At 43.7% G+C, this 14,860-nt stretch overlaps 1 protein-coding gene across 2 annotated transcripts in view; it reads right to left on the reverse strand.

Annotated features, from left to right (window-relative positions):
* Positions 1–14,152, reverse strand: part of LOC118399944 (protein kinase C and casein kinase substrate in neurons protein 1-like) — a 52,322-nt gene extending 38,170 nt beyond the window's left edge. For both annotated transcript variants that reach the window (XM_035796181.2, XM_035796182.2), the window contains exon 1: positions 14,008–14,152. The gene's annotated coding sequence lies outside the window, so the exon portion shown is untranslated. The remainder of the gene's footprint in view (positions 1–14,007) is intronic.
* Positions 14,153–14,860: the final 708 nt, after the last annotated feature.

A 14,860-nucleotide genomic window follows, 5' to 3' on the forward strand; every position in this document is an offset into this window, starting at 1 on the left:
TTGTTTTTTGCAACTACATTGTCACTTTGTCCCCACCTGTGAGAGTGTTGTTTTTGTTATGGTGTTTGATGGCGCGAAAAGGGGGAACCAAGACAAGTTGCCCATGGGCATACACTACCCGTAGGTAAACTTTGTTTAAAAAACACTAGTTAGAACTGGGCGGACCACCCACTGTATTTTTGGTTAGTTAGTTAGCTTTATTGAAGAAGGCTAGTCTAGCTTAGGGGTATTTTTGGATATTTTTTTATTTCCTTGGGTCCAGCTCAGCCCCTTTTTCCTGCCCCCCTTTACCGTGTGTTTTCAAATGAACCCTGAGTGTTTGACGGTACTTAAGTTGTCTGTGGTTTTTCGTTCGCACTATAATTTGCATGAGTTATGTTATGGGTCTCTATTACCATCCTGCCAGGCCAAAAAGGGATTCGTAACGACTATAAACTATGGGCGACAGGGCTTTCAGTTGCGCAGCTCTGCAGCTGTGGAACACACTTCCAGACACTATTAGGGCTGTCTTCCTTTAAAGGCACAGCTCAAGACGGTGGTGTTCAGAAAAGCTTTCCAGGACCTCTGCTAATTCTGTTCTCATATTCTCCGGATCTGATGACACCTGTATGTAGCTTTGATTGTTGTCTGTGTTCTATGTTTTGGGTTGTTTTTGTTATTTATTATTATTTTTCTAACTAGGAATAAGGTGATGGTGCAACGCAGATAGTCAAGGTAGCTATTTGGTTAACTATTTCGCAGTCTTACGGCTTGTGGGTTTGGCGGAATCCTGCACGGAGCCATCACCGTGCCTTGCCACTTTAAGGGCACAGGAACAGTCAGGAAGAGGGAAATAAAAGAGGTCTCTTCTGGCTCTCGGTTAGCGCGGCAGTTTTGACGGCGTGTGGAACTCTGCAGAAGTCTTGTGTAGTTTCCAACGTGCTTAGTTTCTCAAAGTTTTGTAAGTTCGATCGCCTCGTTATCGCGCTACTGCTGATGCATTAGAACCTTTCCATCCTCGGATCACATGGATTACTAGCAACACTGTTGCAAGCTTCTGTCAAAAATAATAACTGAGGATTGTGTCGGACGGACGAGTACACGTTCAAGCCTGGATGCAACAGCTGAGCCCATCTCTTTCGATCTCCTTCAGTGCTTTACACTGAAATAATGTCTCTCTTTGTGGTGCGCTCCCTTTTATGTTCAGTGCCTTTGGTGAACTAATAATGCACTGTAGGATGGTTTAACATTTTAGTTAAAAAGGGAGGTTTTGTGAGTTTGTTTATGTATTATTGTTTGAACTGTATTCATTTTCTGGGGGATTATTGAAATTTGGCCAAAAAGATTTTTGGACATTTTAAAAAGGTGTACAGCAATTTTGAGAACAAACAGAAACACAGGCACTGTTCAATCGATCTTGGAAAAGAGTGAGGACTTGACCATTGCGCACAGAAAAGTGACAGGTTTTTTTGAGTGACTGAGAGCTTACCGCGTGCTCAAACTCTCGCGAGCGGGCGATTCTCACGATGAGAAGCCCCATTGAAAGCTGAGATCACGCTGAACACGTGGAGACTGTTCCTGGCGCTGTAACTGTTTGGGGAGGGTGTTTGCGATGAGGTCAAAGGTGACCCAACTTTTCAGATGAGAAGAGATAGTTTGGGAGAATGCAGATTTTGAGAGTTCTGCTTTACATAGAGACATAATTTAAACGGTTTTAGAAGCTTTAGAGTGTTTTCTATTCGATAATATTTTTTATTTGCATATATTAGCAACTTTTGACAAAAATGTATCATGTTTTATATGGGTACCCAAATCCTCCAGAAGGGGCAGTAAACCGTGGTATCCTGAACAGGTTTTAAGGCCTTCTCTGTTTTGTCTATGAACACACCCACACACACCCATTCATACCCCCTTCTTTCTTCTACCGGGAGGTAAATGTAGAATATTGCAAATTCTCTCATGTTTATTACCGGGTTCTTTCTTGTCAATTATTTTTCTAAGAAGTTGCCTTTGAAGCTCTGACGTTACTCTTGTATGAGGTATTATTAGTTTGGTTAATGGCTCACCTATAACTTTTTCACCATTACCATCCCTTCTTCCTGTTACCCTGCCCAGACAGACTGTGAGAGGTGTCTCTGTGTTCTCACTGGACAAATGGAACAATAATGGTCACACACCAACCATAGTTTGCCAATGCAAATGAATCCCACTCAAAGTGTGGAGGCTCATCAGAAAGATGTGCAGCTGAGGTTGGCTCACGTTCCCTGTCAAGTGGAGGAAAACCAACGACAAACTGTTCAGACAGAAATATTTGCAAGATTCTCTGAAGAAGGTTGTTCAAGGGAAAATGCTAAGTTTCAGCAGAGGAGTCCGCCTCGTTTGTGAAGCAATTGTGTTCTCATCTGAAAGATGTTATGGAGGACAGGGGAACTACGAGTTTGGATTGAACAGTCTCTCAAAAGGAGAGGCCATTCAATCCCCCGAAAAAAAGCACAGAAGGCCACAGACCTTCAACTGGAGGAGCTGCACAAGGAGGTAAATGCAGTGCCCTTCAGGACAAATCCTCGGCACCTCCCTCAGGGTTTACCTCTGCCATTAAAGGAATAGGATCAGGTAGCTCTAGAAACCCCCCCCTGACGATACTGTTAAACAACAGAACTCCCGTTTCACCAAGACCCCTTTCCACCATCATGCCACCTCTAGAAGCTCCCTCCCCATCAAGCTACTTTTGGCAGCCCAGAAGATGTTGATCCACTGCTTCTCCTATCTAAGTGTAAAGATTTCCTTTCTATCCGGCCTCTTACTGACTTGGAGGTTTTCGCCACCCTCTGCAGTGTTCTCCATCGTACAGAAAGAGACTGGTGGGAGACAGCCCGTGAACATGTGTCAACCTGGGAGGAGTTTCAGAAACTATTCCTCTCAGCCTTCCTCCCAATACGGGAATTTGCCTTCTCCTATCGAGTTCTTTGTAGGAGATGAAAGGCTGACATTACATAACTGAGCAGGAGATGGTCAAACTCATTCTTAAGAACATTGTTCCCCACCTTGCCAGTCAACTTTGTGAACGTGTGCAAAATGTGGATGATCTGGTGCGTCATGGGACTCCGTTGTATAAGGACCGGAAGCACCACCTCTAAACTCAAAAGCCTGTTCCCTCATCCCGGTATCCCGAAAAGTCTCAGCCCAAGAACCAAGACAAAAGTCCAGTTATGTGTTGAATGTGTAAGATCTAATATCCTCCAGGTTCTTGCCCTCTCTATGGCCAGCTTCAGAATTCATAAAAAGGTCTGAAATAAGGTCTGACATAAGACCGACAGTCTAGACAGGCGTGGTGGCTTACGTACAATTGTGTCAGCATCAAGAACATTTTTGGACATTTTAAGGCCTTCTTTGTTTTGTGAATAAACATACCCATTCATAACCCCTCTTTCCTCCACTGGGAGGTAATAAAGAATATTGCAAATTCTCTAAGGTTTATGACTGGGTTCTTTCTTGTCAATTTTTTTCAATTAAGTTGCTTTTGAATTGCTCAGCCATTATTCTTGTACGAGGTATTATTGGTTGGGTTACCCCTGTGTGGTAACGTGTGTTTTAGATGGTGTCTTAGCCAGTGTAGAGAAAGGATATCTGGCAAACAGGTTACACTCTAGGCAGTCTCTTCTGCTGATGTGTGTGTCTGGTAGCGGTACCCTATCTATCCTACAATTTTTCTTTCAGCAGGGTTAATACCTGCCTGGCGTCCAAACAAAAATCATTATCTTTACCCCTCTAACAATACCGCTACAGGGGTAGAAGCTGTTCAGGGTCCTGTTGGTTCCAGACTTGGTGCATCGGTACTCCTTACCATGCGGTAGTAGAGAGAACAGGCTATAGGTTGGGTGGCTGGAGTCTTCTTTTAGGGCCATCCTCTGACACTGCCTGGTGTAGAGGTCCTGAGCCAATTTCCTCCTACAACAGGACCCAAAGCGAACTGTGCAATAAATATTTAGGGAAGAAGCAGTCAGCTGGTATTCTGTCTATAATGGAGTGGCCAGAACAGTCACCGGATCTCAACCCTATTGTGCTGTTGTGGGAGCATCTTCACCGTATGGTACATAAGAAGTGCCCATCAATCGAACTTGTGGGAGGTGCTTCAGGAAGCATGGGGTGAAATGTCTTCAGATTACCTCAACAAATTGACAACTAGAATGCCAAAGGTCGGTAAAAGAATGTAATTGCTGCAAATGGAGGATTCTTTGACAAAAGCAAAGTCTGAAGGACACAATTATTAATAAAAATCATTATTTATAACCTTGTCAACGTCTTGACTATATTTCCTATTCATTTTGAAACCCATTTCATGTATGTTTTCATGGAAAACAAGGACATTTCTAAGTGACCCCAAACGTTTGAAAGGCAGTGTATATACAGCACCAGTCAAAAGTTTGGACACACCTACTCATTCAAGGGTTTTTCTTTATTTTGACTATTGTCTACATTGTTGAATAATAGTGAAGACATCAAAACTATGAAATAACACATGGAATCATGTAATAACCAAAAAAAGTGTTAAACAAATTCTTCAAAGCAGCCACCCTTTGCCTTTGCACACTCTTGGCATTCTCTCAAACAGCTTCATGAGATAGTCACCTGGAATGCATTTCAATTAACAGGTGTGCCTTGTTAAAAGTTCATTTGTGGAATTTCTTTCCTTAATGAGTTTGAGCCAATCAGTTGTGTTGTGACAAGGTAGGGGTGCTGTTACAGAAGATAGCCCTATTTGGCAAAAGACCAAATTCATATTATGGCAAGAACAGCTCTTCTAAGAAAAGAGAAAAACGGCAGTCCGTCATTACTTTAAGACATGAAGGTCAGTCGATCTGGAAGATTAAGAACTTTGAAAGCTTCTTCAAACACCATCAAACACTATGATGAAACTGGCTCTCATGAGGAACTTCACAGGAAAGGAAGACTCAGAGTTCAAATCAAAATCTGCTGCAGAGGATAAGTTCATTAGCGTTAACTGCACCTCAGATTGTAGCCCAAATAAATGCTTCAGAGTTCAAGTAACAGACACATCTCAAGATCAACTGTTCAGAGGAGACTGTATGAATCAGGCCTTCAAGGTAGAATTGCTGCAAAGAAACCTCTACTAAAAGGACACCAATAAGAAGAAGAGACATGTTTGGGCCAAGAATCACGAGCAATGGCCATTAGACCGGTGGAAATCTGTACTTTGGTCTGATGAGTCCAAATTTGAGATTATTGGTTCCAAACGCCGTGTTTTTGTGAGACGCAGAGTAGGTTAACGGATGATCAACATATGTGGTTCTCACCGTGAAGTATGTAGGAGGTGTGATGGCGTGGGGGTGCTTTGCTTGTGGAACTGTCAGTGACAGCCAGCATGGCTTTTAAAAGCCAGAGTTCCTTTGTTAGGAAGGGAGAGCTTCTTGGTATGTCCTGTGTTGGTTGTTAGAGAGAGAGAAAGATCCAGTGTTTCGTTGTTAGTCTGTATAGTATTTTGTAGCCGGTCCTGCTGACGTTTGTGTATGCCGTAGGACTGTGTTTTTGATGAGAGAAAATGCTCACTTTAAGTTTGTATTATTCTGTTTAATTTGTTCCCAGGGGGGAAGGTACCTTGGGAGTGCTGAGGTAAGAGGCCTGCGGGCATACATATACCGGTAGTATTTACTATGTCTATGCACACTAGGTAAGACCTGGGCGGACCATCCCCTGTATTTTGGTTAGTGTGCCAGTTGGTGCTAGTTAGGTAAGTTGTGGGTAGGTAAGGTAGGAGGGGGGCTCTAACTTTTACTTTCTTTGCTTTGGTTTCATCCAGCCCCTTTTCCCCAAATTACTTTGAAGGAAATAAATTCCCTGTAAATGGTAATATATCCTGCCTCGGTCATCCTTACCCACACCTGCAGTCACATACCTCTTTCACTCCACGGGGAGTTGAGTGTAGCAGGGTGTTGCGTTCCCTCCAAGAGGCGTGCATAACAATGGCTACCACAGCATTCTGCAGAGACACGTCATCCCATCTGGTTTGTGCTTAGTGGGACTATCATTTGTTTTTCAACAGGACAATGACCCAAAACACACCTCCAAGCTGTGTAAGGGCTATTTGACGAAGGAGAGTGATGGAGTGCTGCATCAGATGACCTGGCCTCCACAATCACCCGACCTCAACCCAATTGAGATGGTTAGGGATGAGTTGGCCCGCAGAGCAGCCAACAAGCCATAGCCAACAAGTGCTCAGCATATGTGGGAACTCCTTCAAGACTGTTGGAAAAGCATTCCTCATGAAGCTAGTTGAGAGAATGCCAAGAGTGTGCAAAGCTGTCATCAAGGCAAAGGGTGGCTACTTTGAAGAATCTCCAATATAAAATAGATTTTGATTTGTTTAACACTTTTTTGGTTACTACATGATTCCATGTGTTAATTTTTATCAATAAAATGTATTTATGAAGCCCTTCTTACATCAGCTGATGTCACAAAGTTCTGTACAGAAACACAGCCTAAAACCCCAAACAGCAAGCAATGCAGGTGTAGACGCACGGCGGCTAGGAAAAACTCCCTAGAAAGTCCGGAACCTAGGAAGAAACCTAGAGAGGAACCAGGCTACGAGGGGTGGCCAGTCCTCTTCTGGGTGTGCCGGCTGTGATGTCTTCACTATTATTCTACAATGTAGAAAATAGTAAAAAATAAAGAAAAATCCTTGAATGAGTAGGTGTGTCCAAACTTTTGACTGGTACTGTCCCTATATATATATATTTTTTTAATGTACTTACTTGAATAGGTTCACGTCTACGCCCACAAAGCGACCAATCTTTTGGAGCGAGGAGTTGTCAAGCGGAGGCACCGCTTCTGGTCGAAACGTAATGAAACGCGTTGCGGCGGTGCTTCACCCTGGCCTAGAGCAACCATTGGAGCAACCATACTCAGGAACGCTACAGAGCTCTGCAGAGAGGCAGCCAATCGTTTCAGAGATTACAGTGCCAACTTGGCGAAATGAGTCACTCAAATACACACTGCAGCTGCTCACGGTGACTATCCACACAGAGAGAGATTCTCTGATGGTGTTTTCATGAATGAGCTCTCTCGGCTGCGTAGTGAGAGGGAAAACCATTCAAGGATGCAGGTAAACAAATACCTACCTATCGACATTATCAGAGATGCTGGAGTCAAAGCACAATTAAGGGGCAGATTAGAGCACATTAACACCGAGACTGGCCCTTGTAAAAGTGACAAACCCTCGACGTGCTAACATGGGTACAGAGGATTAAACGGGGCCTTGGAGCAGTCTACAATCAAACAAGCGCTCTCTGCTACCAGGGTATTTCATTCTTTGTCTCTCTCTCCCTCTCTCTCACACGATCAAATGCATGCACACAGGCACACACCAAGGAAATACCTCAGCTCTGTCTGCTGCACCAAACTTGAATAAATCCAGTTGCTGTGGCAACATAAAGCCATTTCCTCCCCCTTCGCCCCTCACTGCCCACTCCCAGACTCCAGGTGACACTCTAAATCAATACTATAGATGAACAGTTAAAACGTGCAGCCAACATCCACAGGGGTTCTTCTTTGTTTGAATCCCAAAATGGCTTCCTATTCAGTTCACTACTTTTGACCAGGCCCATTAGGCTCCATTGGAGCCTTTATTAGGCCCTTTGCTCAATTACTGACAAGCCTGGTTGGTTTGGGTGTCCGGGCCTGCCTGATCTGGGCCTTCCTGCTGCCCTCACCGCCACTCAGCCAGATCCCAATAATATAATGGCCGTGGTTGCATAGTCCAGAAATCCATTCATCCTCCCTTTCTTGGAGTAACTACAGATCTTCCTTTCTCCCTATCGAACTGTGCCTGACCAGTGATATGTTTGAGAAAGTAGGGACTTCGTTGAAGAAGCTCAAGGCCAGCATCTATAGAGGAAGTGTAACCAGTAGAATACAGAGGGCGTGATGCTGTCACGACTTCTGCCGAAGTTGGCTCCCCTGCCTGTTCGGGCGGTGCTCAGCGGTCGTCGTCACCGTCCTACTAGCCGCCACCGATCCCTTTTTCGTTTGTCTGTTTGTTTTGTTTCATTAGTTTCACCTTTGTTCTGTTGTATGGCTTTAATGAGCTTCCCTATTTTAAGTATGTGTAACCGCCCTTGTTTTCTGCGGGATTGTCTTTATGTTACGTGTGTGCGTTTTAGGTAGAGGTGGATATATTTTAGGAACTTGGCACCCTGTGTTTTTGGGTAGTCACTTTGTTGTCCGCGCCCCGTGTTGTTGGGCTTATTATTTTTGTGTGCCATATTAAAGAGCTCTTTTCACAACTGGAACTCTCTGCGCCTGATTCCTTCACCCACCTAGTCCCGCCGTGACAGATGCTCATAGTGTAGCACGTTTATGTGGAATGCATTGAGCGCATAATCTAGGGTTGACACAGTTATTGTATAATCGTGTAACCGACAATTATGGAATAACCGTGAACTGAAAAAAATCACCATCATTGCTTAATACGTTCATTTTAGGAGAAGGGTGGATTCAATTTTATATTCAAGTAAATATAGTTAACCCATTAGCAGTTTTACGTTTTTACATGAAGTGGGTAAAGTTCTTTATAATAGCAGAACGGCACGGTTGGGAGGAGAAGCTTAATTTCCAATACTTCCGAGCGGTTAAAAACCATAAATTTGTTGAGACACCAAAGCTGTGCTGCGTTTATTAGGTATTTCTTGAGGTATATTTTCAAAAATGGATTATGATGATTACAAGCTAAAAAAAAAAATCTACAAAAATGACTAACTGTGGTTATTTGCATGACAATTAATCAATATTCCATCATTGTCACAACCCTAGCCTAATCAGAAACCAGTGAAAACCTTTACCTTCTCAATTGGGTCAATCGGGTTTCCATATAACCCCAGGTTTTTTAAAAACCTTTATTTAACTAGGCAAGTCAGTCAAGAACAAATTATTATTTTCAATGACGGCCTAGGAACAGTGGGTTAACTGCCTTGTTCAGGGGCCGAATGACTGATTTGTACCTTGTCAGCTCGGGGATTTGAACGAGCCCAACGCTCTAACCACTAGGCTACCCTGCCACCCCAGGTTAGGACTGAGCCCTATAGAATCTCTTCCCCTGAAGGGGCACACCTAAGGAGACAAGAGAGAGAGGATGACAGATTTCAAAATAAAACAAAATGTCAGACAGACAAACAAACAGATAGATGAATCTCTGAGACGGAGTCATCAGTTCTATCTCCTCTAACCCACCTCTTCCTCAATATCAACCCGGACATTTACAAAGATTCATCTGATCTCCTCTCTTCAAATGTCGCTCGCCATCGTTGTCGGTCTGTCCCTCAGACAGGAGATAACAGCAGAAAAGATAGTCAGAGATTCTCAGTCTGCCAACAGCTTGTCTGCTCTCTCCTCATCCAAGAGAAAGATGCAAGGGTTATGGCTGTGACGTCAGATGAGACTGACCTATGTTTGCTGGACATTTTGCAAAGGTCGTTCTGTTGTGTGTAGGAGAAATGAACAAAGAAGGAGAAGGACTCAACCAAATTCATGAAAGCACATGATGTGCTTTACTTGGAACAACCTGTGTAACCATTTCTAAGTGCTAATTTTAGGGGCCTCCACAAAAACACTATACCTGAAGTAAGCGAGTCCCCAGTCACATTCTGCGACGCAGACAGTGAACTAGGCAGTGATGTAACGTGAGCATAACAACAACAAAAAATAATTGCCTTGCTTGCACTAACACTTGCACTTGTCTTTTCTAACTAGCACTGACTTTGCTAATAGCTGCTTAATTGAGAGAAGAAATTGCTTGCTATGACTAGTCACTTTACCCCTACCTACATGTACATTTTACCTCAATTATCTCGTCTAACCTGTAACCCCGCACATTGACACGGTGCCGGTACCCCCTGTATATAGCCTCGTTATTGTCATTTTGTTGTTACTTTTATTTGTTTTACTTTAGTTTATTTCGTAAACAATTCTCTTAATCTTATTTTTCATAACTGCATTGTTGGTTAAGGGATTGTAAGTAAGAGTGTCATGGTAAGATCTACACCTGTTGTATTTGGTGCAGGTGACAAATAGCCTATCAAATCAAATTGTATGTGCTTGTCTCACCTAACTACCTTCAGATGAATCCACTGTAACTCCCTCTGAATAAGAGCGTCTGCTAAATGTCTTAAATGTCAAGTGTAAAGAAAAAAAATAACACAGTCGATGGGAAATATTGGGCCTGGGCCTTTAAAAGGACACCGCATGCAAGCCTCTCTCTCTGTCCACTCCAGTTGTCCCATGTGAGTATCCTATCTCCAATTACCAAACAGCTCAATCCTAAACTGTACACTCAGCCTCCACCACCAGGCAGACCATAGAACTAGACTAGAATAACAAAGGATAAATTGCCATGGTCTGGGGGGGGCTTTGTCTGGTCTAGTCATTCGATTTCTATGGTTCAGATCAAGCACACAGAACGTGTTAGGAGCAACCTTTTCATTTAGCGGTGTAGTTGGTCGAGGGGGGAAATCCCCTTGAGCTTCAGTACTCCGAGAGGAGAGGGTGCGGGAAGTTGGGACATGGTAGTATAACGCTGTATGTTGCAAAAGGTTTAAGCAAGTAAGACATGAGAGCTACTAGTCAATTTCATCAAAGCCATTTTGATGCCAAAAAAAGTCCATGGATATCACAGAAAACATTGTTGTTTATATTATGAAGATGGATGTGGTTAATTCTAGAGTAATAGGAAGCCATGTAAAAAGGCATCTTGTAGATGAATAACATGCATGTGAAATTCACACACACACACAATACTGAAAAGTAGCATATACCCTTTTTGCCACCCAAATATGTTTGAATATGGATCCAGGTAATCTATTTCCATCTAGGCCTACTACAAAGCTGGAAAATATGTATACAGCAATGCTGAGCCTCACTATTCCAAATAAAGCATATTCAGGCTACACAATCTGGAAACGGATAAAACCAGTGATTTTTGCCATGTAAAATGCAGTGTCTATTAGCGTAGGGTTAAGATTGTGGAGGGCACAATGGACAAGCGGGCTCGTAGGTACGAATGACAATGACTGAGGCAAACAATTCACGTACTGTATGTCTCCATGGGGATTGGCCCTACCTTGGCAGATGCACAATCATTCAGAGGAGAGAAATCCAAATGATCTGGGCTAATTCATTACATTGGTAATGGTGCCTATCTGTCAATCCTCCTTCAGTGGGGTCGGCTGAATTGGGGTGTATAAATCAGATGTGTGCCCTGGTCCCCGTTCATCCCTTTAAGGAAATGACACACTAACACAGGGCACACACACACACAGGCACCCGCGCGTGCACACACACACACACACACACACACACACACACACACACACACACACACACACACACACACACACACACACACACTTAGAAGCATGCAGAGACATGCATGCACTTAATCAAACACATACACAAAGAGCAAGACAGACTGCACTCTATATGACCCTCCGCTCTTCTAGTTGCCTCCTGTCCTATATAAGCATTCAACATAAGCATTCCTTGTGTGGACACATTGTGGAACTCAGCAAAACAGACGGATAAAATCATAAATACATGCATTTCTTTTAAACAGCAGATGGCTTTCATGCAGCTCATTTATGCTCCGAAGGCAAACATGGTTGAGAAAATGAGAACGTCAGAGGCAAGAGGAATGACACATCAGTCCTGCAAAATCCTCTTGCTGTCACATACCTATTGCCAGTTTACGGGGTTGTTTTTTGTTGTTGCTGACCAAACAACACGTGGACATTTAAACAGAGCCAACTCTTACAAAGTTTTGAAGACAAACAGTACTCCTTGTTCTTTAAGGTAAACTTTGGCATGATTGGGTCTGCCTAGTGCCTAGTATCACCAAGGCCAACCTACACTAAATGACCAAAAGTACTCTATGTGGACACCTCCTCGTTGAACATCTCATTTCAAAATCATGGGCAGTAATATGGAGTTGTTCCCCCCCCTTTGCTGCTATAACAGCCTCCACTCTTCTGGGAAGGCTTCCACGAGATGCTGGAAAATTGCTTCAGGGACCTTCTTCCATTCAGCCACAAGAGCGTTAGTGAGGTCGGGCACTGATGTTGGGCGATTAGGCCTGGTTTGCAGTCGGCTTTCCAATTCCTCCCAAAGGTGTTCAATGGGGTTGAGGTCAGGACTCTGTGCAGGCCAGTCAAGGTCTTCCACACCAATCTCGGCAAACCATTTCTGTATGAACCTCGCATTGTGCACAGGGGCATTGTCATGCTGAAACAGGAAAGGGCCTTCCCCAAACTGTTGCCACAATGTTGGAAGCACAGGATCATCTAGAATGTCATTGTATGCTGTAGCGTTAAGATTTCCCTTCACTGGAACTAAGGGGCCTAGCCCGAACCATGAAAAACAGCCTCAGAACATTATTCCTCCACCACCAAACTTTACAATTGGCACTATGGATTCGGGCAGGTAGCAATTTCCTGGCATCCGCCAAAGCAAAATTCATCTGTCCGACTACCAGATGGTGATGAATAATTCATCACTCCAGAGAACGTGTTTCCACTGCTCCAGAGTCCAATGTCGGCGAGCTTTACACCACTCCAGCCGACGCTTGGCATTGCACATGATGATCTTAGGCTTGTGTTTGGCAGCACGGCCATGGAAACCCATTTCATGAAGCTCCCGACAAACAATTATTGTGTTGACGCTGCTTCCAAAGGCCGTTTGGAGCTCGGTAGTGAGTGTTGCGATTTTTTAAACACGCTATGTGCTACACGCTCCAGCTCTTGCCGTTCCAGTTCTGTGAGCTTGTGTGACCTACCACTTCACCGTTATAGGATGCCACGTTTTCAACAAGTCAGTTTGTCAAATTTGGTCAACTGTAAGTGCTGTTATTGTTACGTGGAAATGTCTAGGAGCAACAATTGCTCAGCCGCAAAGTGGTAGGCCACACAAGCCCACATAATGGGACCACCAAGTGCTGAAGCACGTAAAAATTGTCAGCACAATAACTGTTCGCCAGAAGCTTCATGAAATGTGGTTCCATGGCCGAGCAGCCGCACACAAGCCTAAGATCACCATGTGCAATGCCAAGCATCGGCTGGAGTGATGTAAAGCCTAGTTAAATAAAGGTTAAATATTATTTTTTGAATTAAAAGCTCACTGCTATTGGACACTGGAGCAGTGGAAATGCGTTCTCTGGAGTGATGAATCTGGGTTTGGCGGATACCAGGAGAACGCTACCTGCCACAATGAATAGTGGCAACTATAAAGTTTGGTGGAGGAGGAATAATGGTCTGGGGCTGTTTTTCATGGATCCGGCTATGCCCCTTAGGTCCAGTGAAGAAAAATCTTAATGCTCCAGCATACAATGACATTCTAGAATATGCTGTGCCTCCAACTTTGTGGCAACGGTCTGGGGAAGGCCCTATCCTGTTTCAGCATGACAATGCCCCCGTGCACAAAGCGAGGTCCATACAGAAATGGTTTGTTGAGATCTGGGTGGAAGAACTTGACTGGCCTGCACAGAGCCCTGACCTCAACCCCCATCGAATAGCTTTGGGATGAATTGGAACGCCGACTGTGAGCCAAGCCTAATCGCCCAACATTAGTGCCCGACCCCACTAATGCACTTGTGGCTGAATCGAAGCAAGTTCCAGCAACAATGTTACAACATCTAGTGGAAAGCCTTCCCAGAAGAGTGGAGGCTGTTGTGACAGCAAAGCGGGGACCAACTCCATATTAATGCACATGATTTTTGGAATGAGATGTTTAAAGAGCAGGTGTCCATGTACTATTGGTCTTGTAGTGTATATTGTAATAAAATGTAGACTACTAAAGAATAATGCAACAAAAAAAACTGTAGGGTTGAAAAGTCTCGCTGTCCCCGGTAGCAGAATATGATGGGTTGCGTAGCCTACCAGTCTAAGATGCAGTTCTTAGCCTATTCTTTCCGTCTCTACTGAAACAAATTGGAAATGGTGCATGCGTATATACTGTAAATACATAACATACCAGAGAACACAATGCGATGTGTCCGCCTCCCCTGTTGGCCTAAATATAAAAATAGTTCCCGTTATAGCAACTAGAAAAAAAGGTAGACCCTGCTCCGTAAATTGACAGCGTGAAAGCTTGCCTTCTGCTGCACAAAAAGCGGCAGGACAAGAGGCAACATATGGGGGATGGTCCCAGGGCCGGCTCTAGCTTTTTGGGGTCACTAAGCAAGATTTGGTTGGGGACCCCCCCCCCCACCAAGCAGATCAAAAAAAAGTGTGGCCCCCCTCTTGATGGCGGGTAGAAAAATGTATGTTTTAAAGTTAATTTCCTGCAATTCTACACATTTTGCCATGTGGAGGAGAGAAAATGTTGCAATTTTTTAACACTTCATGCAATTCTACTATTTTGTAACTGGGCAGAGATATATTTTTGCTGTTTCAAAGCATGTTTTCTGCAGTCCTACTGATTTGTCCATGGTGTGGAGAGAAATATTTGCAGTTTTAAAGCAAATTTCCTGCAATTTTACACATTTTGCCATGTTAATGATATCTGAGTAAGAGTGACGACAAAAATCAATGACCACCTGGAGGTCAGGGCCCCTGGATATGTGCTCTGCGTGCCCAGTCAGTATTCGGCCATGATTGCTATGAATTTAGATTACTAGCTAGACTAATTTAACAATCTAAAAAATGTTAACTGACATGGCTAATTGAGTGACTGTCAGTGTTAGATACTACTGCACTGTTGGAGCTAGGAACACAAGCATTTCGATAAAATCTGCTAAATATGTGTATGTAAATGGAGGCTGCTTAGGGGAGGACGGCTCATAATAATGGCTGGAACGGCGCAAATTGATTGGCATCAAACACAT

The sequence above is a fragment of the Oncorhynchus keta genome, chromosome 21 (assembly GCF_023373465.1).
Source record: "Oncorhynchus keta strain PuntledgeMale-10-30-2019 chromosome 21, Oket_V2, whole genome shotgun sequence".
Lineage (NCBI taxonomy): Eukaryota > Metazoa > Chordata > Actinopteri > Salmoniformes > Salmonidae > Oncorhynchus > Oncorhynchus keta.